This window comes from Phoenix dactylifera, unplaced genomic scaffold (assembly GCF_009389715.1).
Source record: "Phoenix dactylifera cultivar Barhee BC4 unplaced genomic scaffold, palm_55x_up_171113_PBpolish2nd_filt_p 001162F, whole genome shotgun sequence".
Taxonomy (NCBI): Eukaryota; Viridiplantae; Streptophyta; class Magnoliopsida; order Arecales; family Arecaceae; genus Phoenix; species Phoenix dactylifera.
The window spans coordinates 47646-74157 of NW_024068501.1; the positions used below are offsets into that span (position 1 = coordinate 47646).

A 26512-nucleotide genomic window follows, 5' to 3' on the forward strand; every position below is an offset into this window, starting at 1 on the left:
CTTCTGGTATTGTTACACATATTTGATCCAATCTTAGTATAAAATCTTAGATAGGTTTAAAATCTTTAAGGCTGAAGCTGAAACACGAACTGAAAAATCTTTAAAAGAGCTAGGTCTGATCATGGAGGAGAATATACCTCGAATAAAATGGTCCTATTTTATTAAGAATATGGGATCATTCATGAGATTACTCTTCCTTACTTCCCATAGTCTAATGGTGTAGCAGAATGGAAAAACCATACCCTAATGGATATAATTAACTCTATGTTATTCAGTTTAGGTGCACCAAAGACCTTGTGGTAGGAAGCTTTTTAGCAGCATATTATGTCCTAAATAGAAAACCTTTTAAGGATAGAATTAAGACACCTTTTAAAATCTAGAAGGCCAAAACTCTTAGGTTAGATTACATCAAAGTGTGGGGTTGCCTATCTAAGATAGGTATACTTGAAACTAAGAAAAAAAAATGGTTCTAAAATCATAAATACAATCTTTATAGAATATTCCTTAGATAGTCGCACCAATAGACTCTTAGTAAAAGATTTAGAGATAAGTGACATCTTTAATAATACTATCATTGAGGCTAAAGATGCTACTTATTTTGAAAATATCTTTTCTTTGGGAAACCAAGTCCCAAATCAATTTCAATCAGAATCTCCTAACTTTAGCCTTGTTGTATAAGAGGTACCTTGTGACTCAAGAAAGAGGAAGAGGTCTAACCTTAATTATAGACCTTCTAAACCTAGAAGAAGCACAAGGACAAGGAAGAAAAAGAACCTTGTTGAAGGATTATTTACCCTCCTAGTTGAAGGCGAACTTTCCATTTATGTACAGACAATATCTTTACATGATGCCCTTTTCTAGAAGAAAGCCATGAACTTTGAGTTCAACTCAATAATCCAAAACCAGACTTAGATCCTTATTGATCCTCCTTCAACTAGTAAACCATTAGGTTGTAAGTGGATATTCCATGGAAAGCTTAGATATGAAGGATCAATAGAAAAATATAAGACTAGATTAGTAGCTAAAGGGCATAACCAAAAAAAGAGTTTAGATTTTTTGATACTCACTCTTCTATAGGCTAGCTAGAATTACAATTATTAGAACACTTCTTGACATTACTTCCATCTATAAGTTGATCATTCATCAAATAGATGTGAAGAATGTGTTCCCAAATGAAGATCAAGATAAATAGACCTACATGGAATAGCCTGAAAGATTCATTGTAAAAGGCAAAAAAATAAAGTTTCTAAATTTATTAAGTCCTTATACGATCTAAAACAAGCATGTACGTAATGCAATAAAAAGTTTGATAAAACCATCCTATTTTTTGGTTTCACCATCAATGATTATGACAAGTGTATCTATTTCAAAATTATCGATGTTGATTGTATGGTCCTTTGTTTGTATATCGAAAATATTCTAATCTTTGGAACTTTTCTTAAAATCACATCTCCAATCAAACAATTCCTTTCAAATTGCTTTTAATCTCTTTCCTGAATCTTATCTCAATCATCTAACTAGATATACCTTGCGCACTACCCTATACTGCTATCTATAATTTGGGAAACACCTAAAGGCTGATAACTTTTAGATTTGAAAAGTTTTGGCTATTGTACAAAGGCATTCAGGGGATTATTAAATGAGCTTGGCATTATGAGGGTCATCATTCACTAGGAGTCAAGTTGACAGGGCTCTTTCAGAACACAAAGCAAGCCATTAAGCATTGAAAGAGAAGTCTAGATAATTCATTTGAAAAGGGGCAGTAGTTGTATGAGCAGATACATATGTTATAGACAATGGAAGCTCAATAGGAGGTCTTACTGAATGGCAACACATGCACCTCATGTTCCTTCCAAGAGCTTATCATCAAAACATTCAAATGCAGGAAATATTCTAGAGGCCAGAACAATATGATGGAGATGCTAATACTAAATTCTTTCATAAATCAACAAGTATCAAAAGAAGGTAGAATAGAATCACGAGACTCAAGCCAAGGGGAGATAGTAGAGGACCAACTCAGATTATTAAAATACTGCTAGTTCATTTTCAGTAAAGATGGTTTAAAGAATTAGTGCAATTGGAACTTGATTTACATGTAGTTATGCCAAAGATCACTATTGTCCAGAAGGTAGCATTGATCAAGGATGTAGAAGAAGAACAAATTGTCAAAGCTCTTCGGAGCAAGCATTCTGATAAGGTGCCAAAGCCCGATGGTTTGCCAAACTTTTTCTTTCATGACTTCTGGGACATTATTAGAAAAGAGGTCATCCGGTCTATTCAATTCTTGTTTTAGAGTTACTAACATGATTAATGCCTGGAAAAGAACATTCATCATCTTAATACCCAAGAAGAGCAACCCTGAAGGAGCTTAGGACTTTAGACCAATAAGCTTGCGTAATACCATATATAAAATTGTGACCAACATGTTGGTCCATAGATTAAAGCCTATACTATCTAACATCATTTCCTTGGAGCAAGGAACCTTCATTCAAGGTCGAAACATAACTGACCGGATTCTTCTTAGCCAGGAGTTGATGCACTCATTAATTTGGGCATCATCCTCACGGAGCCTGATGATGTTAAAATTTGATATGGAAAAGCCTAAGATCGAGTCCATTCACCTTTTTTTATTTAAGGTGTTCACGCAATTTGGGTTTCATCCCAAATTTATTCAGCTAATGAAGGCATGCATGCTTAAGCCCACTTTTGCTTTATTGATAAATGGGGTGCCTACTTCTTGGTTTTCTCCAACCCGAGGCCTTAAACACGGCCATCCATTATATCCATACTTGTTCATAATATTTTCTAATGTCTTTTCCAAGGTTCTTATATTTTTTTGTTCAAGACCAAATGCTTAGGGCATATCAGCCAGTTCGGGAAATGCTTTCTATCTCATATGTTTTCTTTGTAGATAATTGCCTACTGATTATAAGGGCAACTATCAAGGACAATATATGCTTATGTTCATTCATAGAAGTTTATTGATATCTCTTTCGATAGACTATTAATTTGGATAAATCCCATATTATCTTTAGTCCTACCTCCCTGAGTGCACTTAAATCTCAAATCAAGAGACTCTTTCATATGACCAAACGAAAGGGCATTTGGGATTACTTTGGAGTTCCATTATCAGGTATGCAACTAGTCACTTTGAATGTCAATTTTCTCCAGGAAAAGGTGATAGTTAGGATTGGGAATTGGAAGTGGAAGGCTTTATCTCTTGCAAGAAGAGCAACCCTTGTCAGTCTGTGCTGTCATCGATTCCGTTATATTGCATGTCTTTGGTTGCCTTTGGCATTTCTTGCTAATTTGGAAAAGAAATTTTGGGCTTTCTTGTCGGGAAACTCTTCTAATTAAAGAGGGTCTAATCTCCTGGGATCATATGTGCATACCAAAAACCCCAGGGGACTTGGCATGGTTAATCTAACCACTATCTAAAGCCTTCCTCTGTAAGCTTGCAGCCTAAGCCATTCTCAACCCTGATTCTTTATGGGCCAAATAGGTTTATGCTAAGTATCATTTATGGGCACTTGGGACAATTATCAGAAACTACGAAGGTGCTCCCTATTTGAAGGAGAATTAGCGAGTGCGGCCCCTTAGTTCAGCCTCATTTTATATGGACCATGGGGACGGGCTCGAGTATAAATGAACTTAACGATCCTTGGCTATCCACTGCTCCCCTTCTGATATGGCCTACTCAATAGGATGTTAGAGAGTGCAACTCAGAAATTCATATGCAAAATCTCTCGAGCCCTGACCATTCATGGAATGGGAACTTGCCTCTATATTTTCAGCTAAGTTGATGACCCAGATTTGTTGCATTTCCTTGTGCAAGGAAACTGGTCTAATCAGCATAGTTGGGGAACTAGTAGGCTTAATCAAGTTACCATTAAAGACGTGCATGGATTGATAAGCCTTATGTACCGGCTGAAACTCCATATAATTTCAGATGGATTTGGAATTGAATATACCAATGAGTGTGAAAACCTTCTGGTGGAGTTGTAAATTTGTAATGGGACTGGTTGCCTTGTAAAAAACTTCTGCATCGCAAGGGTATCATTAATGAAGGATGTCTTAGTTGTGACCTTTGTGACGTAAGTGTTAGAAGACTCAGAACATGTGATCATCCAGTGTTCCCTTGCAGCTAGTTGCTGGGGACAGGTGCAATGCATAGGTAGACATAGCTTTCTTCCTCAATCTTTGCAGGACTTTAAAGACCACGCAATAGCACGTATTTGGTAGGATAGTGATTACGGGTATCGATCCACAGAAATTGGTGTACAGTTATTTTTTTAAAAAAAATATTTAAAAAGAAAGTTTTGGAAGACTATTGAACTAAATAAATTAAGAAAAATGTAATTAAAAATAATATGAATAAAAGAACCTAGGGTAAGGAATTCACCACTAACATAGCAACAATGATTAATTATATTTTATTTCATTCTTGAATTTTTATACAAATTGGCTACAATTCTAATAAGCATTCGAATAAAATTTCACCAAAGTAATTTAGGCATAGTCCATCTTCAGTTAGCATGAAATGTCTATCCTAATCTAAGGTGGCAGCACACTGCATCTTCCTTAAGCATGAACTATCTTATTTTTGCTTAGTGATCATGAAGAACAACTGTATAAACACCATACTTAAAATCACAGAATTTAAATATGGGATAAAATAAATATTCATTAAGATCAAAGATGTTCATACAATTCCAAGAGCAGAAATAAAATGATACAATAACCGTTGTGGTCCTTGTTAGGGCTTCATCCTGCCCTAGTGAAGAGATCAGCCCTCCATGTAGAAGTGGACGATAGCAGCACAGCAGGATGAAGACAGCATGACTGACTTCTTTCGAGGGAGGTGGCGGCGGGAAAGAAGAGAAGAATACGTCGTGATCATGGAAGAAGCTCCGGCTAATCTCCCCCATAACATTTCATTTTTTTTCTTTCCGTGGGAAGTTCTTCCCATAATACCCAAAATAATCTCTCTCCTTTTATTCTTGTGGGAACTCAACCTGAGAAGAGCTGCCATGGGATCCGTCTCCTCCTCCTTTTATAGCCTTCACCAGCCCTCTCTCCTCCCCTGTTCCGAGTGCAGATAAGGATGATCAGCTACGGGATAAGGCAGATGAGTCTGCTCCTTGATCCTTGGACGCGGTGGGTATCATGCGGATGAAGATTTGAGTCTATCGTGGCTGCTGAAGCAGGGGATGATAGATCACAATGGGATGAAGGTGGGTCACGAAAAATCTTTGGGAAGTTTGAGAATCCTTGGACGATGGGATAAGGATGGAGGCTGAACAGGGGAGTTGGAACGGCTGGGATTTGAAGCTTATCTGGAAGCTGATCCTATGAACGGAAGAAAGCTTGGGTTGTATTTGGATTTGGTTCATGGGATTATGGCTGAGATTGCTTTATTCCGATGCAGGGGATGAAGGTGCAAGCTGAGAAGATCTCGGACACTGAGATTTGAGGTTGGGAATGGATGGAACGCATTGTGAACGCGATGTGAACGCAGTGGATGAGCTTGGGACCAATTTGTTTGGGATGCTCACGGGATGAAGATGAATCGCGGATGTAGGGGAAATCTAGGAATGATTTGGTTTGAGGTTTTTATTCAGCTTGGAACAGGCCAACGGCTCTGTTCTTTGGACGTGGAGGTTTGGTTTTGGCTGGGAGGAGTGGATGATGCCGCTGGGATCAAACACGGATGGCCAGCCATGGGATCTATGGAGGCTGATCGCGAATGGGACGAAGGCTGGCTTGATCCGTGATGAAGATAAGATGAGCTGGGAGTTTTCCATGAATCGCGGACGCTGGGAAGCAATTTGGGATTTGGTTGACGGCTTTGGGATAAGGATGATAGGAAATCTGGAAGGCTTATCTTGACTGGGATCTAGCAGAAGAAGAGGAATACGTGGGAGATTCTATTTTTTTGGATTCGACTGGGAGAAGTGGTTTGGGATGTTCATCCGATTGGGAACAGGGGATGCTGGGATTTGTTCCAAAGAAGGGATAAGGATGCAAGCGGCTGGATGGAGCTGATGGGTATGCGGAGGGAGAAGAGGATCCGCGGATGATGGAATGCTGGGATTTGGGTTCATTCCATGGATCATGGGACTCTGTTTTGAAGCTAAAAGAGGGGAGGTAAAGGATGACGTGGAAGATGAACACGGGCGTGAGGGGAATGTCGGAAGAGTTGGAAAATGGCTTTGTTTTGAAACTGGGAAGCTTGATATATGGACACGGGATGGATTTCGTGGTAGAAGCTCACGGCTAGGGACTCGGAAGGATGAGATGATGTGAATTTAATTTGGCTGGGTTGGTTCGGAAGAGGGAAGACACTGGATTTAAGGGGACTTGGAATTCAGAAGAGATGAATTTGGGTCGGCTAGGAGATAATCCGGAAAGATGTTGTAATGTGGGATAATGAAACGGATCTGTGAGCTGAGATATTGGGAGATCAACATGGGACGGCTGGGATCAAACTTGGAGCATTAATCGCTAAGCACTTAGAGGGTGATGTGGATACGGGTTCAGCTGCAAATGCGACCTGCACACATTAGTTCAGACATCATCCCAATTAGTTCGACTTGACCTACACACATTAGACTCGACCAATAAAATCTGGCAAACTCGAATTATTTTTAATAATGCCATGATGAAGGGGAACACATTTTCTTATGTTTAAATTTAAAATATGTGCATAAAAATAATGATAAGTGTTATGAGTAAGATATTAATTTATGCATTATTTAGCAATTATCATACCCCACAACCTACATTTTGCTAGTCCTCGAGCAAAATAAAAGCTAACTCACTTTCGCAGGAATCGCGATTGCATTTACCGTATGCAATAAGGCTTTAAACCCCTAGGCGGCCCTAGTGGACGAGTTTTGTCTCGTGAGGGTTTCCGGCGCAGCTACCCACAAACTACTGTCGAAAGAATTTATTTTATAAAATCTAATTTCAAATGCATAAGTGCCAAGAATTACAAAAGCACACAAAGTTTTAATTACTAAGTCAGCCCAAATCCTAGATCAGTATGCAACTTAAGTTGAAGTCATTAAGTTTCTATTAGAGAGTTGTAAGGCGTATTTATACTTGGGTGCTTGGTGATATCTGGACCATACACAAGCTAAGGCTTTAGATCCTCCAAAATACTGCTAAAACTAGTAGTTTCCAAGAATTAGTCAGGTAAGACCTAATCATTGATTCAAAATCATCCTATCTTGTAGAATTTCGAGAGTTGTGGATGTTTACTTTAATACCTCATGGGCTTTATCTGTAATATTCCAGTTTACTTGAATTTTTACAACGACGGCTTTCACACTATTATCTTTTCCAAGGTCAATATTATTTTCTCTTTTATATATATATATATATACTTTGATTTTGTATTTATAAATAAATTATGCACTTTTACTCTTGTGATGATTTCTCCGTATAGTGAGCATTCAGTCAACAACTCCCACACCATATGGCATAAGATGTTGGGCATCAAGACTCCCCTACGGACCTATACTCGGATTCCTCATACAAGCCCGCTAACCTTTGACAATAGATAGCCCTTTTCGATGTACCTGACTAAATTCACCTCTTTTTTTTTTCATAAATATGAGATAGTAGTGAATTAGATTGGTATGATTCATCAGGACTCAAGGTTGCTACCAGACTTAACAATATAATGTTGAACCTAACCCTTAGAAGTGCAGGTCATGTGTGTTGTGAAATTCCAAAGTAAAAAAATTATCTTACAACTCGCTAAAAGAACTTTTAATAAAAAGAACTCAAATTGACTTACTCCTGACTAGTCATTGGACTTTTTAGATTTTATATACTTTGTGTGTTTATCATTTCAGTACTAAAGCATAGAAATTAGGTTTTTTTTAATGAAAAACTTATTCAAAAATACAAAAAATTTCTTCAAAAATTCGAATCCTATACCCCCCAACCTAGATCAGACATTGTCCTCAATATTTTTTTAATATTATATTTATTTTATTTTATTTTATTTTATTTTATTTTGGACGAAAATATGATGCATATGGAGGATAAAAGCATTTTACCGTAGTTGCATCAGTAATATAAGGGATCCTGGTAAGACATTGAAAAATGTAATAAGAAAAAAAATGCAAAAATGACCTACGAAAATTGGGTTGCCTTCCAACAAGCGCTAAGTTTAACGTCTTCAGCCAGACGCAGTACATCCTTAATTATCCCGATAAATAGGATCCATCAAATCAAGAGATTCAATCAACTGTTCATCTGCAACACATTCTATGTAAGATTTCAATCTTTGACCATTGACGTTCAGAATACGACCATCACTGATGTTCTGAATTTCTATCGCACCATGAGGAAAAACCTTCCTAACTAAAAATGGACCATCCCACCTAGAGCGAAGTTTACCAGGGAAGAGATACAATTTAGAATTGAATAGCCAAACCTTTTGATTAGGCTCGAAAGACTTACGGTTAATGTATTTGTCATGAAAAGCCTTAGTCCTTGCTTTGTATATTTTGGCATTTTCATACGCCTCATTGCGTAACTCTTCAAGCTCGTTCAGTTGAAGTTTCCGGTTAGAACCAGCTACTGCCATATCAAAGTTAAACTTTTTAATGGCCCAAAAAGCTCTATGCTCAAATTCTACCGGTAAGTGGTAAGCTTTACCAAAAATCAGTCGGTAGGAAGACATGCCAATAGGAGTCTTATAGGCAGTACGGTAGGCCCAGAGAGAATCGTTTAACCTCTGAGACCAATCTTTCCTATTGGGGCGTATTGTTTTTTCTAAGATGTGTTTTATCTTCCTATTGGAAACTTCAACTTGTCCACTTGTTTGGTTATGGTACGGGGTGGCAACTTTGTGGGTGATTGAATACTTGCGAACCAAAGCTTCAAAAAATCGATTGCAGAAATGTGATCCCCCATCACTAATGATAGCTCGGGGTGTGCCAAAGCGATTAAATATATTGGTTTGTAAAAACTTAACCACAACCTTGTGGTCATTAGTCCTAGTGGCAACTGCTTCTACCCATTTGGAGACATAGTGTTGCCCAAGGTGACAAGCCAAGAGGGGGGGGTGAATTGGTTTCTTTTAAATTTAAACTATCTTACTCAAGTCAAATAGATGGTTAGTAAGCTAAGGCAATTCACAACACAAACAACACAAAGTATAGTGGTTCGGTGCTCTCCTTAGCACCTACGTTCACTCCCCAAGCGACTCCTTGGAAATTCACTATAATCTCGCGGATTACAGTTGGATTGTTTTCCGGGCTCACAATCCAAAAACCTTTGTTTGTTTTACGGGCTCACCAACGAACCTTTACAATTTGGTTTTCCGGGTTCACCAAAAACCTTTGTTGGTTTTACGGGCTCACCAACGAACCTTTACAATTGGTTTTTCGGGTTCACCAATCAACCTACTTCGTTGGTTTTCCGGGCTCACCAACCAACCTTTACAAATAGTTTGACAAACAAAAAGAAAGATTCAAACTCCTAAATGAGCAAATGAAACAATATTAACTACAAAGAAGAGTTAGAAAGTATTTATCGCTTTGAAGTGGCTTTGCTCTTCTTTGTCAAGGATGCTTCACTCTTCAAGGGAGGATGGAGCTCTTGATGACTCTTTGAATCTGCTCAACCCCTTTCTTTGATTCTTGAATGAAGCACTTGAATGAAGAAGATTAGGGCACTTTTGTTTTCTTGTGTACTCTTTGATATCTCTTTCAAAAGTTCTTCTATCTGATGAATAGTGCCCCTTTAAATAGCTTCCCACATCCTTTGGACAAGCCCCAATGGTTAGATTTGAAAAACTAGCCGTTACTGACCTTGGGAAGGACAAAAAGTACATCTGCAGAATTAGCCGTTATGCTTCAGCCCGTGTTTGGGTCGGCTCAACCTGTCCTTGGGTCGACCCAACTTTCACTTGGGTCGACTCAAACATTCCTTGGGTCGACCCTCTCAGAAAACACAGAAACTTGAAATTCAGCCTTCCTTCCCTTGGGTCGACCCAACCATTCTTTGGGTCGACTCAAAGTTCACTTGGGTCGACTCAACTTCTTCTTGGGTCGACTCTCTCAGTAATTCCAGAGAACCATTTCCTGACTTCTTTTTCTGTTTTGCCTTTGGGTCGACCCTCTCAGGGTTTGGGTCGACTCAAGCTTGGGTCGACTCAACCACTTTTTGGGTCGACCCTCTCAGTAAATCCAGAGAGCCATTTTTCTGTTTTGTTTCAAGAATCTTGGTGTTTGGGTCGACTCATGCTTTCCTTGGGTCGACCCAACTCACTGTTCATCTGTGCCAATTTTGCAGAAGTGTGCCAAATGACTTCTTGATGTGCCGGGGTCGACCCAATCAATCTTTGGGTCGACTTAATCCACTCTTTGCTGCATCTCAATGTTAGATTCATTCAAATGAACAATGAAATATATCTATGTCAATTCATACAAATATACTGAGAGTAATGGACTTATAAATGAAGTATTGATTTAACTTATAACATACTCTAGATAATTGCTTGTTAATCATCAAAATAACACTATCATCCTCAATCTCCCCCTTTTTGATGATTACAAAATAAAGAGTATGAACCTATTGTTATTTGTCTTTGAAATCAGTTTTTGAAAGGGCTTAACTTGCTGAATTTCAGCTTTTCATATATAAGAGTGAAATCTCCCCCTATATCATTTAAATGTTGCCAATTTGACTTTTTGAATTGCTCCCCCTTTCATTTATAATTCATTAGCGATGAAACTTCAAAAATTTGAGAAAAAATATGAGTTTCAGGTTATGTATCGGGGTGCGAGAGGTGCGTGCCAAATTCTGAAATTTGATATAAATTTTTGACTTGATCATTTTCATTGTTGCAAATTGCTCCCCCTTAGATGTATATGCTTTCTTATATGATTTTCAATTTGTTTTACAAGTTATTTCTCTTTCTTTCTTTACTTCTCCTTTCTTTAACTTTTTTTACTTCTCCTTTCTCTACTATTCCTCTTTCTTTACTTTTACTCTTATCAATCTTTCTTTACTTACTCTAAAGATATCTTTACTTCTCCCCATTTTGTTACTTTATCTAATCTACAAAATCTTTACTTCTCTCCCCTAAGATCTTTACTTCTCCTAAAATAAATACTCTTACTTTACTTCTCCCCCTTTTTGTTATCATCAAAAAGATACATGGAAAAGATGCAATAAATAGCAAACTTCAAACTTCATTGATCAAAATAGGAACATTTTAATACAGTCATCCCCAAAATGAAAACAAATACAATGTTCCTCAATCAAAGTTTAAAGATACATGATAAAAGCAAAATACACATGAGAACTAGATATCTGGCCTAGGCTCTAAACATAAATGCTAAGATCAGCCTAGGGAGACTCTAACGGCTGGGATCTAGTCCTCATCCTCCTAGTGTATGTGGCGAGGGGAGGTCGTGCCTGGTGAGACTGTGTCTAGCGTGGAGCACGACGAGCTGGATGACTCTGTGCCGAAATCTCTGACTCAGCAGCCTGTGGCACAGATGGTCCATGGGTCTCTCTCTCTCTCCGGAGTGCTCCTATCTGCTGCCTCAGATCACTGATCTCAGCAGACATGACATCCAACCGGGCGTCCAATCGGCTCGTCAGCCCGTCAGTGATAGTCCTCGCCTGAGCTGACATGAGCTCAGTCATCCTGCTCCAGAACTCATCCGTATCTCTCGGAGGAATGGATGATGATGGTCCAGCCTCTGAAGGTGCAGGAGGATGATCCATATGCTCCTCATCCTCATCCTCTGGTGCATCTCCCTCTGGTGCCTCACCCTGAATGCCTGCTCCAGTGTGAATCCACTGCCCGTTCACTTTCTCATATCCCATGCGTATAAGTGTCCGTGCAGTGTATGTGTCAGTATGATGCAGACTCTTGGATGCCTCCTCCTCGAGAGCTAAACCGTGCTGTCGAAAAATCAAGGTGAGTATCATACCATAAGGTAGTGATACCCTGTTGCTGCACATCACCTTCCTCATTTGTCTCAGTATCATGGCCGGAAGATTTAGGGGAATCCCCTGAATCATACACTCCATCACTGCTAGATCTCGCTCTGTGATGAGATCGAATCTCCCGGTCTTTGGAAATAAAATCCTATTTATTATACTGAGCAGTAATCTCATTTCAGCGGAAAGAGAACTAGCTATTACCTTCGTGGAAAAGTCGAAGTTCTCATTTTTCATGATCAACTTTAGAGCTCTCATTTTGTTTTCTAGCTTTTCCGGAGTGGCTCCTATGCAGGGTAGATGAAGTAGCTCACTCAAGCTCTCCTCGGAAACTCGAACTCGAACCTCTCGAACTTCCGAAACAAGCCCTCCCATACCAGTTTTGAGGAAGGCATAGAACTCCTGAACCAATCCGGGGTAGATTACCACATCTAGGGAGCAAAGATACTCCCAACCTTGCCTTTGGATCCATTCCCTCAACCGAAACCCTTCTTGATCAAAGAACTCGGAATGGATCCTTCTTTCCGTTGTAACCGGCCTTCCCGCAAATCTTGCAAGTATCACTGAGGGGGAAGGAGGAGGAGGGGCCTCCGCACGTGCCTCACGTCGTGGAGACACAGGAGATGGCTCCGTAGGTTGCCTTTCCTCCCGTTGAATCCGTGTGACTCTTCCGGATCTCTTGGCTACGGCTCTTTTGGGTCCCATTTCTCTAGGATCTCAAGGAAATCTACTGTTTGGAGATGATTGGAGAAGATTTGAGAGTGGGAAAAAGGATTTTCGAAAGAGGACAAAGGGTAAACAGTGCCCTAGATATGCTCTCGGGTCCCCTTTTAACAGTGGGGTCCCGACGTTGGGTCGACTCAAGATTTTTCTTGGGTCGACTCAACGTTGGGTCGACCCTATTCTGGGTTGGGTCGACCCAAGTGCAGAATTTTTCTTTTTCTCTTCCTTTTTGCTTCTAAAAATTTTCTTTGCTTCCAATCCTTATAACTTCTTTCTGGGACAATGATACATGAGTAAGGAATCTATAGATAACAAGTTTGACTCATGTTTCATGGGATTTTAGAAATTAGAGGAATGTATCATGAGACTACTAGCTCCCTTTTATATTTCTTCAATAAAAAGGATCACATATGCCTAATTCCCTCCTTAGCATGCAGAATCTATCTTCACTCAATGGTTTCGTAAATATGTCGGCTAATTATTTTTCAGTGCATATATGCTCAATACATATATTTCCATTTTGCACATGATCCCTAATAAAATGGTACCTTATTTCTATGTGTTTGGCTTTAGAGTGCTGAACTGGATTTTTAGTAAGATTGATGGCACTAGTATTATCACACTTAATAGGAATATTATCTAGTTTAACTCCATAGTCCTCTAGTTGTTGCTTAAGCCATAATACTTGAGCACAACAACTACCAGCAGCTATGTATTCAGCTTCAGCTGTGGACAGTGCCACTGAATTCTGCTTTTTGCTGAACCATGATACTAAGTTGTTTCCTAAGAATTGACATGTGCCACTTGTGCTCTTCCTATCTAATTTGCATCCGGCAAAATCAGCATCTGAATATGCAAGCAAATCTAGACATGAGTCTCTTGAGTACCATAAACCTATATTGGTAGTTCCTCTTAAATATCTAAGGATTCTCTTAACAGCACTTAAATGTGACTCCTTAGGATCGGATTGGTATCTAGCACATATTCCTACACTAAATACGATGTCGGGTCTACTAGCAGTAAGGTAGAGCAAGGATCCAATTATTCCTCTATAGAGCTTAATATCAATACTCTTCCCTTTTTCATCTTTGTCTAGCTACAAGTCTAGCCTTATTTCTTATAACTAATCCATTTTCATCTAATTTATTTCTAAATATCCATTTTGTTCCAATTACTGAATTATGCTTTGGTCTTTCAGTTAATGTCCATACATTACTTCTTTTGAATTGATTTAATTCTTCTTGCATGGCATTTATCCAGTTATTATCTTTTTCAGCTTCTTCATAATTCTTAGGTTCTAATTGTGAAACGAAAGCAAGATAATCATTTAAATTCCTAAGAGATGATCGAGTTCTTATCCCTTGAGATGGATCACCAATGATTAAGTCTTTAGGATGTCCATGTGCATACCTCCATTCTTTTGGCAAGTTTTGGGGTTGTGGTGGCATGCAATCATCTCCCTTATCTTGATTTGGCACGTCATCAATATTCAACTTTTCAAAGTCGATAATTCCTGTATCATCATCAACAATATTTTCTTTCCTAGCAGACTCACTATCAGACTCATCAAATATAATATTGACTGACTCTTCCACTACTAAGATTCTTTTATTGAATACTCTGTATGCCCTGCTAGATGTGGAGTATCCTAACAAGATACCTTCATCTGACTTGGCATCAAATTTACTTAGATCCTCTTTGCCATTGTTTAAGATAAAACATCTACATCCAAACACTTTAAGATATTTAGCAGTTGGTTTCTTATTCTTCCAGAGTTCATAAGGAGTTTTCTTGGTTATAGGTCGTATTAAAACTCGATTTAGAATATGGCAAGAAGTGTTTATAGCTTCAGCCCAAAAGTACTTTGGAAGATTTGACTCACACAACATTGTGCGTGCCATTTCTGCCAATGTCCTATTTTTCCTTTCAACAACCCCATTTTGTTGAGGCGTTCTGGGTGCTGAAAATTGATGTGATATTCCATTTTTAGTGCAAAATTTTTCAAAGTGTTGATTTTCAAATTCCGTACCATGATCACTTCGAATTGCTACTAAGGTGAGTTTCTTTTCATTTATGATATTATTATATAGTTTCAAAAATTCTGAAAATGCTTCATTCTTATGTGCCAAAAATGAAACCCATGTATACCTTGAGAAATCATCAACAATAACTAGTCCATATTTCTTCCCTCCTAGACTTGTAGTTCTAGTAGGTCCAAATAAGTCCATGTGTATGAGTTTAAATGGTCTAGTTGTTGATACTACATTCTTCGATTTGAAAGATGATTTAGTTTGTTTTCCCAATGAACATGGTCCACATATTTTGTCCTTTTCAAAGATCAGTTTTGGCACATCTTTTATTAATTCTTTCTTAACTAGTTTTGATATTAATTCCATACTAGCATGTCCTAATCTTCGATGCCAAAGCCAACTAGTTTCATTTTTCTTTTCTTCATTAGTAATTAAGCATAAACCATTTTTCTTGCCTAACTCATGAAGATCTACTAAGTAAATATTTCTTTGCCTTTGTCCTACAAGTACAATGCTATTATCTTTAGGATTAGTGATTATGTATACAGATGCTTCAAATGTAACTTTAAACCCTTTATCACAAAATTGACTTATGCTAAGAAGGTTATGTTTCAAACCCTTAACTAATAAGACATTTTCTACAAAAATAGATGGAGCAATGAAAATTTTACCCTTTCCAATGATATGCCCTTTACCATTGTCTCCATAAGTTACTACTCCACCATTCTTTGATTCCAAGGTGACAAATTGATCTTCGTCACCGGTCATGTGTCTTGAACAGCCGCTATCTAGATACCATCGTTTTTCCACTTTATCAGCTGCAAGACACACCTGCAATCAAGATCAAGAAGAAACTTTAGGTACCCAAACTAAGTTGGGTCCTTTAGGGTTCTCTCCATGTTCCTTTTGGAACCCAAACTTTCTTGAATTTAATCTTTTGATTATAACTTAACTTGTTTTGACTGGACTTTCTAAAGTTACATTCATATGCTCTATGTCCTAACTTATTGCAGCAATAGCAAGTAATATTTTCACTTTTAGCTTTTACAAAAATGTTCTTTAAGAATTTTTGTTTCCTATTCGTTCTATATCCTAAACCGGCCTTATCATATACAGCTTTTTGGCTATCAAGAATCAAATTTAATTTGGTAGAACTAAGAGTAAATTTATCTACCAATGATTTATATTCTTCAGCATCTTCTTTTAGCTTGATATTTTCAGCAATTAGATTCTTGGTTTCATTTGCAAGTTTTCTATTTAATGTTTCACAGTTATGTGACAGCTTTAACTTATCTTTGATAAGAGATTGATTTTCTTCTTTTAGAACTTTATTTCTATTAATTAGTTTCTTATGTTCTTCCATGAGTTCTAAGAATGCATCATGTAATTCATCAACAGTAAAATCACAGTCAAGTTCAGAATCTACCTCATCGTCATTGGCCATATGACACATTTGGGCCATCTCTTGATGATCTTCCTCCTCTGAGCTTGATTCCTCACTTTCACTCCATTCAGCCATGAAATTTTTCTTTTTCAACTTTCTTGCCATCCACTTCAAATCTAGGCAATCTATCTTATAATGCCCGGGTTTGTTACACTCATAGCAAATGGGAGTTTCTTTTTCCTTTTCTTTGTCCTTACCCTTTTCTTTGCTTGAGTTACCTTTAAGGAAGGGTTTCTTTTTATGGAACCTATTCTTACCTCTCATAAATTTTCTGAATCTTCTCCCAAGCACAGCCATCCCTTCTTCATCGATTTCTTCATCATCATCCGAATCTTCCGATTCAGTTAGTTGTTTAGGGGTGGTAGTCTTTAGAGCAATGGGCTTTCTTCTCTTGACCTCATCTTCTGAATTTTGCCTCATTGTCAACTCATGGGTCATGAGTGATCCTAGAAGCTCCTCTAACTGTAGTATGTTGAGGTCCTTTGCTTCTTGAATAGCGGTTACCTTGGCCTCCCAATTTCTTGGTAGAGACCTGAGAATTTTTCGCACCAAATCAGAGTTAGAGTAAGATTTTCCTAAACTCTTAAGCCCATTTATAATGTCAGTAAAACGAGTAAACATTTTAGTTATGGACTCAGTAGATTCCATTTTAAACAATTCATACTTGTGTACTAATATGTTTATCTTTGACTCCTTAACTTGATTGGTCCCTTCATGTGTGACCTCAAGTCTATCCCAAATTTCTTTGGCAGTAGTGCAAGTAGATATTCTATTAAACTCATTTACATCTAATGAGCAGTAAAGTACATTTATAGCTTTTGCATTTAACTGTGCTAATCTTCTATCACTTTCATTCCAATCCATTTCTGGTTTGGGTATGATAGTGCCCTCTATGTTAAGTGTGGGTGTGTGAGGTCCTCTAGTGATGATTTGCCATAGTTCATAGTCTGAAGCTTGAATGAATATCCTCATTCTAGCTTTCCAATATGTGTAGTTTGTGCCATTAAATAGAGGTGGTCTATTTGTGGATTGCCCCTCACTCATAGAACATTCCACTTGGGTTGTCATGATCTTTAACTCTTGATTGTGAGATCAATGAGTACTATTAGAGCACCTTGCTCTGATACCACTTGTTGCCCAAGGTGACAAGCCAAGAGGGGGAGATGAATTGGTTTCTTTTAAATTTAAACTATCTTACTCAAGTCAAATAGATGGTTAGTAAGCTAAGGCAATTCACAACACAAACAACACAAAGTATAGTGGTTCGGTGCTCTCCTTAGCACCTACGTCCACTCCCCAAGCGACCCCTTGGAAATTCACTATAATCTCGCGGATTACAGTTGGATTGTTTTCCGAGCTCACAATCCAAAAACCTTTGTTGGTTTTACGGGCTCACCAACGAACCTTTACAATTTGGTTTTTCGGGTTCACCCAAAACCTTTGTTGGTTTTACGGGCTCACCAACGAACCTTTACAATTGGTTTTCCGGGTTCACCAATCAACCTACTTCGTTGGTTTTCCGGGCTCACCAACCAACCTTTACAAATAGTTTGACAAACAAAAAGAAAGATTCAAACTCCTAAATGAGCAAATGAAACAATATTAACTACAAAGAAGAGTTAGAAAGTATTTATCGCTTTGAAGTGGCTTTGCTCTTCTTTGTCAAGGATGCTTCACTCTTCAAGGGAGGATGGAGCTCTTGATGACTCTTTGAATCTGCTCAACCCCTTTCTTTGATTCTTGAATGAAGCACTTGAATGAAGAAGATTAGGGCACTTTTGTTTTCTTGTGTACTCTTTGATATCTCTTTCAAAAGTTCTTCTATCTGATGAATAGTGCCCCTTTAAATAGCTTCCCACATCCTTTGGACAAGCCCCAATGGTTAGATTTGAAAAACTAGCCGTTACTGACCTTGGGAAGGACAAAAAGTACATCTGCAGAACTAGCCGTTATGCTTCAGCCCGTGTTTGGGTCGGCTCAACCTGTCCTTGGGTCGACCCAACTTTCACTTGGGTCGACTCAAACATTCCTTGGGTCGACCCTCTCAGAAAACATAGAAACTTGAAATTCAGCCTTCCTTTCCTTGGGTCGACCCAACCATTCTTTGGGTCGACTCAAAGTTCACTTGGGTCGACTCAACTTCTTCTTGGGTCGACTCTCTCAGTAATTCCAGAGAACCATTTCCTGACTTCTTTTTCTGTTTTGCCTTTGAGTCGACCCTCTCAGGGTTTGGGTCGACTCAAGCTTGGGTCGACTCAACCACTGTTTGGGTCGACCCTCTCAGTAAATCTAGAGAGCCATTTTTCTGTTTTGTTTCAAGAATCTTGGTGTTTGGGTCGACTCATGCTTTCCTTGGGTCGACCCAACTCACTGTTCATCTGTGCCAATTTTGCAGAAGTGTGCCAAATGACTTCTTGATGTGCCGGGGTCGACCCAATCAATCTTTGGGTTGACTTAATCCACTCTTTGCTGCATCTCAATGTTAGATTCATTCAAATGAACAATGAAATATATCTATGTCAATTCATACAAATATACTGAGAGTAATGGACTTATAAATGAAGTATTGATTTAACTTATAACATACTCTAGATAATTGCTTGTTAATCATCAAAATAACACTATCATCCTCACATAGTTAATCCCGACAAGAATGTATTCAAAACGAAAAGAGCGCGGGAAAGGACCCATGAAGTCAATACCCCAGACATCAAAGATTTCTATAATTAAAATCAGGTTAAGTGGCATCATATCTCTACGGATGATTGTACCTATTCGCTGGCATCGCTCACAAGTCTGACAAAAATTGTGAGCATCTTTGAACAATGAGGGCCAATAAAATTCACTTTGTAAGACTTTAGCTGCAGTTTTTCTACCCCCAAAATGTCTCCCGCAGGCTTGGGTATGACAAAAATCAGGAATACTCTGAAATTCACATTCAGGGACACATCGACGGATTACTTGATCAGGGCAATACTTAAATAGATCGGGGTCATCCCAAAAGTAGAACTTAACTTGCGAAAAGAATTGATCCTTGTCCTATTTGGACCAATGATCGAAAATTTGTCCTACGGTGAGATAGTTCACTATGTTGGCAAATCAAGATGTTTTCACTTGTTGTACCTCAAATAATTGTTCATCTGAAAAGGAATCATGAAGTGGTGAAATGTTATGAGGAGGCTCGAGAAGTATTCTAGACAAATGATCTGCTACAATATTTGTGGTACCTTTCTTATCACGAATTTCTAGATTCAATTTCTGTAACAACAGAATCCATCGAATTAGGCGAGGCTTGGTGTCCTTCTTTGAAAGGAGGTACCGGAGAGCAGAATGATCAGTGAACACAATAACCTTGGACCCTAAGAGATAGGACCGAAACTTGTCCAGAGCAAATACTACAGCTAGTAATTCTTTCTCAGTAGTGGTGTAATTCAATTGTGCATCTGAGAGTGTATTACTAACGTAGTAGATGACGTGAGGTAACTTATCTAGTCGTTGCCCTAAAACCGCCCCAATGGCATAGTCAGAAGCATCACACATAAGTTCAAATGGAAGGATCCAACTGGGAGGTTGTATGACAGGTGCTGTAGATAACTTAGATCGGAGTTTTTCAAAGGCCTCTTTACATGCTTCATCAAAGACAAAGGGTGTATCCTTGGTAAGGAGATTGCACAAGGGCCTAGAGATTTTGCTGAAGTCTTTAATGAAGCGACGGTAAAAACCAGCATGGCCAAGAAAAGAATGGATTTGTTTCATAGATTTGGGTGGAGGAAGATTAGAAATAAGATCAACTTTTGCTTTATCTACCTCAATACCCCTTTTGGATACAATGTGTCCCAAGACTATACCCTCATGAACCATGAAATGGTTCTTTTTCCAACTTAGCACTAGATTGGTATCCTTACATCTTTTTAGAACCAGAGCTAAATTATTGAGACAATCATCGAATGAAGGGCCAAAAATTGAAAAATTATCCATGAATACTTTCAGAAATTTCTCTACCATGTCAGAAAAAATTGCCATCATACATCGTTAAAATATCGCGGGTGCATTACATAATCCAAATGGCATTCTCCTATACGCAAATGTCCCAAATGGACAAGTGAAAGTGGTTTTCTCTTGATCATCGAGATACACAACTACTTGGTTATATCCAGAATAACCATCTAAGAAACAGTAGAAACCTTGACCGGCTAGCCTTTCTAATATTTGGTCAATAAAGGGCAAGAAAAAATGGTCTTTCCTAGTCATGGAGTTTAGCTTTCTATAGTCAATGCAAACACGCCAGCTAGTGGTCGTGCGTGTGGGCATCAACTCTCCTTCTGCATTTTCAACCACAGTAATGCCGACTTCTTTGGTACTACTTGAGTCGGACTCACCCAATTGCTATCAGAGATAGGGTAAATGATTCCAGCATCAAGCAACTTCGCTGCTTCTTTTTTGACCACCTCTTTCATGTTAGGATTGAGTCTCTTGTGCATTTCACGGGTCGGTTTTGCATCTTCTTCTAGGTGAATTCGATGCATACAAATGGATGGGTCAATCTTCTTCAGATTGGTTACGGACCATCCAATTGCATGTTTGTGTTCTCCTAGCACGCTCAAAAGTTGACTTTCCTGTTTGTCAGATAGGTCAGCCGCGATGATTATAGCTAGGGTGTCTTCTGGTCCTAGAAAAACATACTTAAGCGTTATCGGAAGTGGCTTTAACTCAAGTTTGGGAGGGGACTCGATGGAGGGGCACTGTGGCGCACTAGAAAGGGCAGGAAGAGGTTCATATCGGATTCGCCAAGGATGAGAATTTGTGGAAGACGGATGTCGAGCAGGACATTGACTTCTTCTATGGCCTTGTCTAGATCAAAATTATCAATATCGAAATGGGCTAAGCATGCTTCCAAAGGATTATCTGCCAGAATATAGGAAAGGGCTTTTTCTACAAGATCATCCATTTTGTCTACTAGGAAGCACTCATCTTCCCTTGCGGGTTGATCAGAGGCATGGAATACATTTAGTTTGACTTTCACGTTCCCAAAAGATATATCCATCATCCTAGTTCTACAGTTAATACATGCATTGGCTGTAGCTAAGAAGGGACGACCAAGAATCATACGGATCTGTTTCTTAAGATTCAGCACAGGTTCCATATCAAGGACAATGAAGTCGACTGAAAAATAAAATTTGTCTACTTTGACTAAGACGTCTTCAATTGTTCCTCGTGGTATTTTAACAGATCGATCAGCCAATTGCAGGAACACCAAAGTAGGCTTCAATTCACCTAATTCAAACTTCTCGTAGACTGAATAAGGAAGAAGGTTAACACTTGCCCCTAAATCTAATAGTGCTCGATCAATAGAATTGTCTCCTACCACACAAGAGATGGTAGGTGCACCAGGATCTTTGAACTTTGGAGGGGTTTTGTGCTGGAGGATGGAGCTCACTTGTTCAGTTAGAAAGACCTTTTTAGTCATATGTGTCCTAAATTTTCGTTTCTGGGTACAAAGGTCTTTGAGAAATTTGGCATAGGATGGAACTTGTTTTATGGCATCAAGGAAAGGAAGGTTGATTTTGACTTGTTTAAAGACCTCCATTATTTCTTCCAAGGAAGTTCCTTTCATGCCAAAGGGAGAAGGTGCTTTCAGACATTGAGGGAAAGGGGCCTTCAATGTAAAAGGTGTGGTCGGTAATGAACTAGATGGCGACAAAGACGAGTTTGGGTTCTCTTTAGGCACAGTCACACTCCTGTCTTCATTTTTCTTATGTTCTTGTTCTCCAACCTTATTGTCCACTATACGTCCACTTCTTATGGTAGTCATGGCATTAGCTTGTTCATGGTGAACATCATTTGGATGAGTCTCTTGAGCCATGTATTGTCCCCTCGGGTTATTCACTAGTTGGCTCGGAAGCTTGCCTTCCTCTCTCTTATTTAGTGCACTCGCTAGCTGCCCTAGCTGGGTTTCTAATTTGGCAATAGACTGGGTATAGGAGTGCAACAATTGTGTATTAGCTTCGAGTCCTTGAAGGGCAGTTAAAACTTTTTGCTCAAAAGCCATATCTCTTTGGGGTGCTGGAGGAGGGACATGTTGAAATTGTGAATAGTGAGTAGGAGGACGGTTTGGATGAACATTCTGGAACGGTTGAAAATTTTGGGAATAGGGTTGGGCAGTATTCGAAGCTTGCTACTTCCAAGAAAAATTTGGATGATTCCGCTATCCTGGATTATATATATTGGAAAATGGGTCATTACCCGGTGTGGGCTGTGTTTGAGTAGCATTGATGTGTTCTTGCACGAGTTCGGAAAATTGGGGTGCTGAAGGGCACTCATGAATAAGATGCGATGGGTTAGAACAGATGGCACACACTTGTGCTTGGGAAGAGCTAACGATATGTCCTCCTATCATCAGTTGGTCAATCTTATGGGACAATGCATCTACCTTGCTAAGACAGGTCCATAGAATGCCTTATTTCACAAATGGTCTCTTTTCTTTGAGAACTTGGGGGTGCTTGACGAGAACAGGAAGCATGGTGGAGGAAGTTTTCATTGAGATTTTTAAATAATTTCCATGCTTCATGTTCATTTTTAAGCATGAAAGTCCCCCTGCATGTAGCATCGATCATCTGACGGTTTCGTTCAGTCAATCTGTCATAGAAACATTGCACTAGCTGCCATTTAGGTATTTGATGATGTGAGCATTTACGGATTAGGTCCCGAAATCTCTCCAGGTTTCATGAAATTCTTCTCCCTCAGTTTGGAAGAAGCTTGTGATGGCACGTCTCAACTGGTTCGTTCTTCCTATGGAAAAGTATTTTTTAAGAAATTCTTGTTGCATTTGATCCTAGGAACGAATCGAATTGGCTTCTAAAGAATTCAGCCATTGCTTGGCTCTATCTTTAAGGGAGAAGGGGAATAATCTAAGTTTTAGAGCATCATCAGTGAAGTTCTGAATCTTGACAGTGGTGCAAATCTCAAGGAATTCATCTAGGTGTTTATATGGATCTTCGTTGGTGAGCCCATAAAAAGATGGGAGTATTTGGATCACACTAGAATTTATTTCATATTGTACAGCTGCTACCTCAGGTAATCGAATGTAAGATGGAGAAGTGTAAATGGTGGGAGTAAAGTACTCTCTCAGAAGTTTGGATTGTTCTTCAACCATCTCAGGAGGTGGGGATGATTCTAATGTTCTGATCTCAGCTCGAATATTCCTAAGGGTCCGTTCTATTTCAGGGTCAAAAGGCAATAGGTCACGCACTCTAGAACGACTCCCTTGCATAAGCTAATACTTGATCAGTCAAGCATGCAATAAAAGAAAAACATATCAAATCCTTGTATTTGCCCTAAAATCACTAGACAGCTCCTAACTGGTTTGAAGAGGGCACCTAAGCCTCCAATCCGGTCTAATGAATTGAGTTGACTAGGTAAGCTCCCAGGTAAGTGGGGGGTCACGATGCGTTCGCAAAGGTCCCACTTAAAAACCACTTGCCTCGAACAGATGAACTGTCTCCCTTAAGGGACAAAGCTTGCCTAGACATCAACTGAGCCACAGAGCGAAATTGGTAAAACTTTCGGTGATCTTCGTTCTATTGAGCTCGAATGTCCCTAGGGGCCAATGTCTAATTGATTTTAATTAAAGTGATAGCTATGTGAGAATTGATTCACCTAATTTAGGCAAGAATCTGGTGATGAAATCCAGTTCTTATCTTGTTGGGGTGATTGCCCTTACTATGTGCGGATTAATTGGTGTATGTGTATCAAGCATGCATTCACACTTTTGCTGAAATTAAAATCAAACAATCACCACAAAATTTCAATCTAATTGGAAATCAGTTTAAATAAGAAAGGTTTAAAGGTTACCAAAAGAAATTTTTCCAGCAATTTTTTTATTTTTTTAGGCAAACCTCTACAGCATTCCTTTTCCAGCAGTTTCCTTTTTGATCGTCCCAGACTTGCTCTTCGATTCCTGATCAAATAATACCAAAAAAAAAACCAAAAATTAGTAAGAGAGAAAAAGGAGATAAGTAAAGTAAAAAAAATAGAAAATATTTTTATTTTATTTTAGATATATATATATATATATTGAAAGTTTAATTTATGAAAAGAAAAACAACTATGCTAGCAATCCCCGGCAACGGCGCCAAAAATTGATAGTCAACTTTAAAGACCACGCAATAGCACGTATCCGGTAGGATAGTGATTACGGGTATCGATCCATAGGAATTGGGATACAGTTGTTTTTTTAAAAAAAATATTTAAAAAGAAAGTTTTGGAAGACTATTGAACTAAATAATTTAAGAAAAATGTACTTAAAAATGATATGAATAAAAGAACCTAGGGCAAGAAATTCACCACGAACATAGCAACAATGATTAATTAGTTTTTTTCATTCTTGGATTTTTATGCAAATTGGCTACAAGCCTAATAAGCATTTGAATAAAATTTCACCAAAGTAATTTAGGCATAGTCCATCTTCAGTTAGCATGAAATGTCTACCCTAATCTAAGGTGGCAGCACACTGCATCTTTCTTAAGAATGAACTATCTTATTTTTACTTAGTGATCATGAAGAACAACTGTATAAACACCATACTTGAAATCACAGAATTTAAATATGGGATAAAAGAAATATTCATTAAGATCAAAGATGTTCATACAATTCCAAGAATAGAAATAAAATGATACAATAACCGTTGTGGTCCTTGTTAGGGCTTCATCCTGCCCTAGTGAAGAGATCAGCCCTCCATGTAGAAGTGGATAATAGCAGCACAGCAGGATGAAGACGGCATGACTGACTTCTTCCGAGGGAGGTGGCGGCGGGAAAGAAGAGAAGAATACGTCGTGATGATGGAAGAAGCTCCGGCTAATCTCCCCTCATTCCATTTCATTTTTTTCTTTCCGTGGGAAGTTCTTCCCATATTACCCAAAATAATCTCTCTCCTTTTATTCTTGTGGGAACTCAACCTGAGAAGAGCTGCCATGGGATCTGTCTCCTCTCCTTTTATAGCCTTCACCAGCCCTCTCTCCTCCCCTGTTCCGAGTGCAGATAAGAATGAACAGCTACGGGATAAGGCAGATGAATTTGCTCCTTGATCCTTGGACGTGGTGGGTATCATTTGAGTCTATCGTGGCTGCTGAAGCAGGGGATGATAGATCATAATGGGATGAAGGTGGGTCACGAAAAATCTTTGGGAAGTTTGAGAATCCTTGGACGATGGGATAAGGATGGAGGCTGAACAAGGGAGTTGGAATGGCTGGGATTTGAAGCTTATCTGGAAGCTGATCCTATGAACGGAAGAAAGCTTGGGTTGTGTTTGGATTTGGTTCGTGGGATTATGGCTGAGATTGCTCTATTCCGAAGCAGGGGATGAAGGTGCAAACTGAGAAGATCTCGGACGTTGAGATTTGAGGTTGGGAACGGATGGAACGCGATGTGAACGCAGTGGATGAGCTTGGGACCAAGTTGTTTGGGATGCTCACGGGATGAAGATGAATCGCGGATGCAGGGGAAATCTGGGAATGATTTGGTTTGAGATTTTTATTCAGCTGGGAACAGGCCAACGGCTCTGTTCTTTGGACGTGGAGGTTTGGTTTTGGCTGGGAGGAGTGGATGATGCCGCTGGGATCAAACGCGGATGGCCAACCGTGGGACCTATGGAGGCTGATCGCAAATGGGACGAAGGCTGGCTTGATCTGTAATGAAGATAAGATGAGCTGGGAGTTTTCCATGAATCGCGGATGCTGGGAAGCAATCTGGGATTTGGTTGACGGCTTTGGGATAAGGATGATAGGAAATCTGGAAGGCTTATCTTGACTGGGATCTAGCGGAAGAAGAGGAATACGTGGGAGATTCTATTTTTTTGGATTCGGCTGGGAGAAGTGGTTTGGGATGGTCGTCCGATTGGGAACAGGGGATGCTGGGATTTGTTCCGAAGAAGGGATAAGGATGCAAGTGGCTGGATGGAGCTGATGGGTATGCGGAGGGAGAAGAGGATCCGCGGATGATGGAATGCTGGGATTTGGGTTCATTCCGTGGATCATGGGACTCTGTTTTGAAGCTAAACAGGGGAGGAAAAGGATGACGTGGAAGATGAACACGGGCGTGAGGGGAATGTCGGAAGAGTTGGGAAATGGCTTTGTTTTGAAACCGGGAAGCTTGATCTGTGGACATGGGATGGATTTCGTGGTAGAAGCTCACGGCTAGGGACTCGGAAGGATGAGATGATGTGAATTTAATTTGTGAGGATGATAGTGTTATTTTGATGATTAACAAGCAATAATCGAGAGTATGTTATAAGTTAATTCGATACTTCATTTGTAAGTCTGTTACTCTCAGTATATTCGTATAA

General features: G+C 39.1%; 1 long non-coding RNA gene across 1 annotated transcript; it reads right to left on the reverse strand.

Moving 5' to 3' along the window:
* Window positions 1-4666: 4666 nt before the first annotated feature.
* Window positions 4667-24062, reverse strand: LOC120108077. The gene is made up of 2 exons (XR_005509588.1): window positions 24025-24062; window positions 4667-6553 (listed from the first exon to the last, which is right to left on the reverse strand). It is a non-coding gene; the product is annotated as an uncharacterized LOC120108077 (long non-coding RNA).
* Between the last annotated feature and the right edge of the window lie 2450 nt (window positions 24063-26512).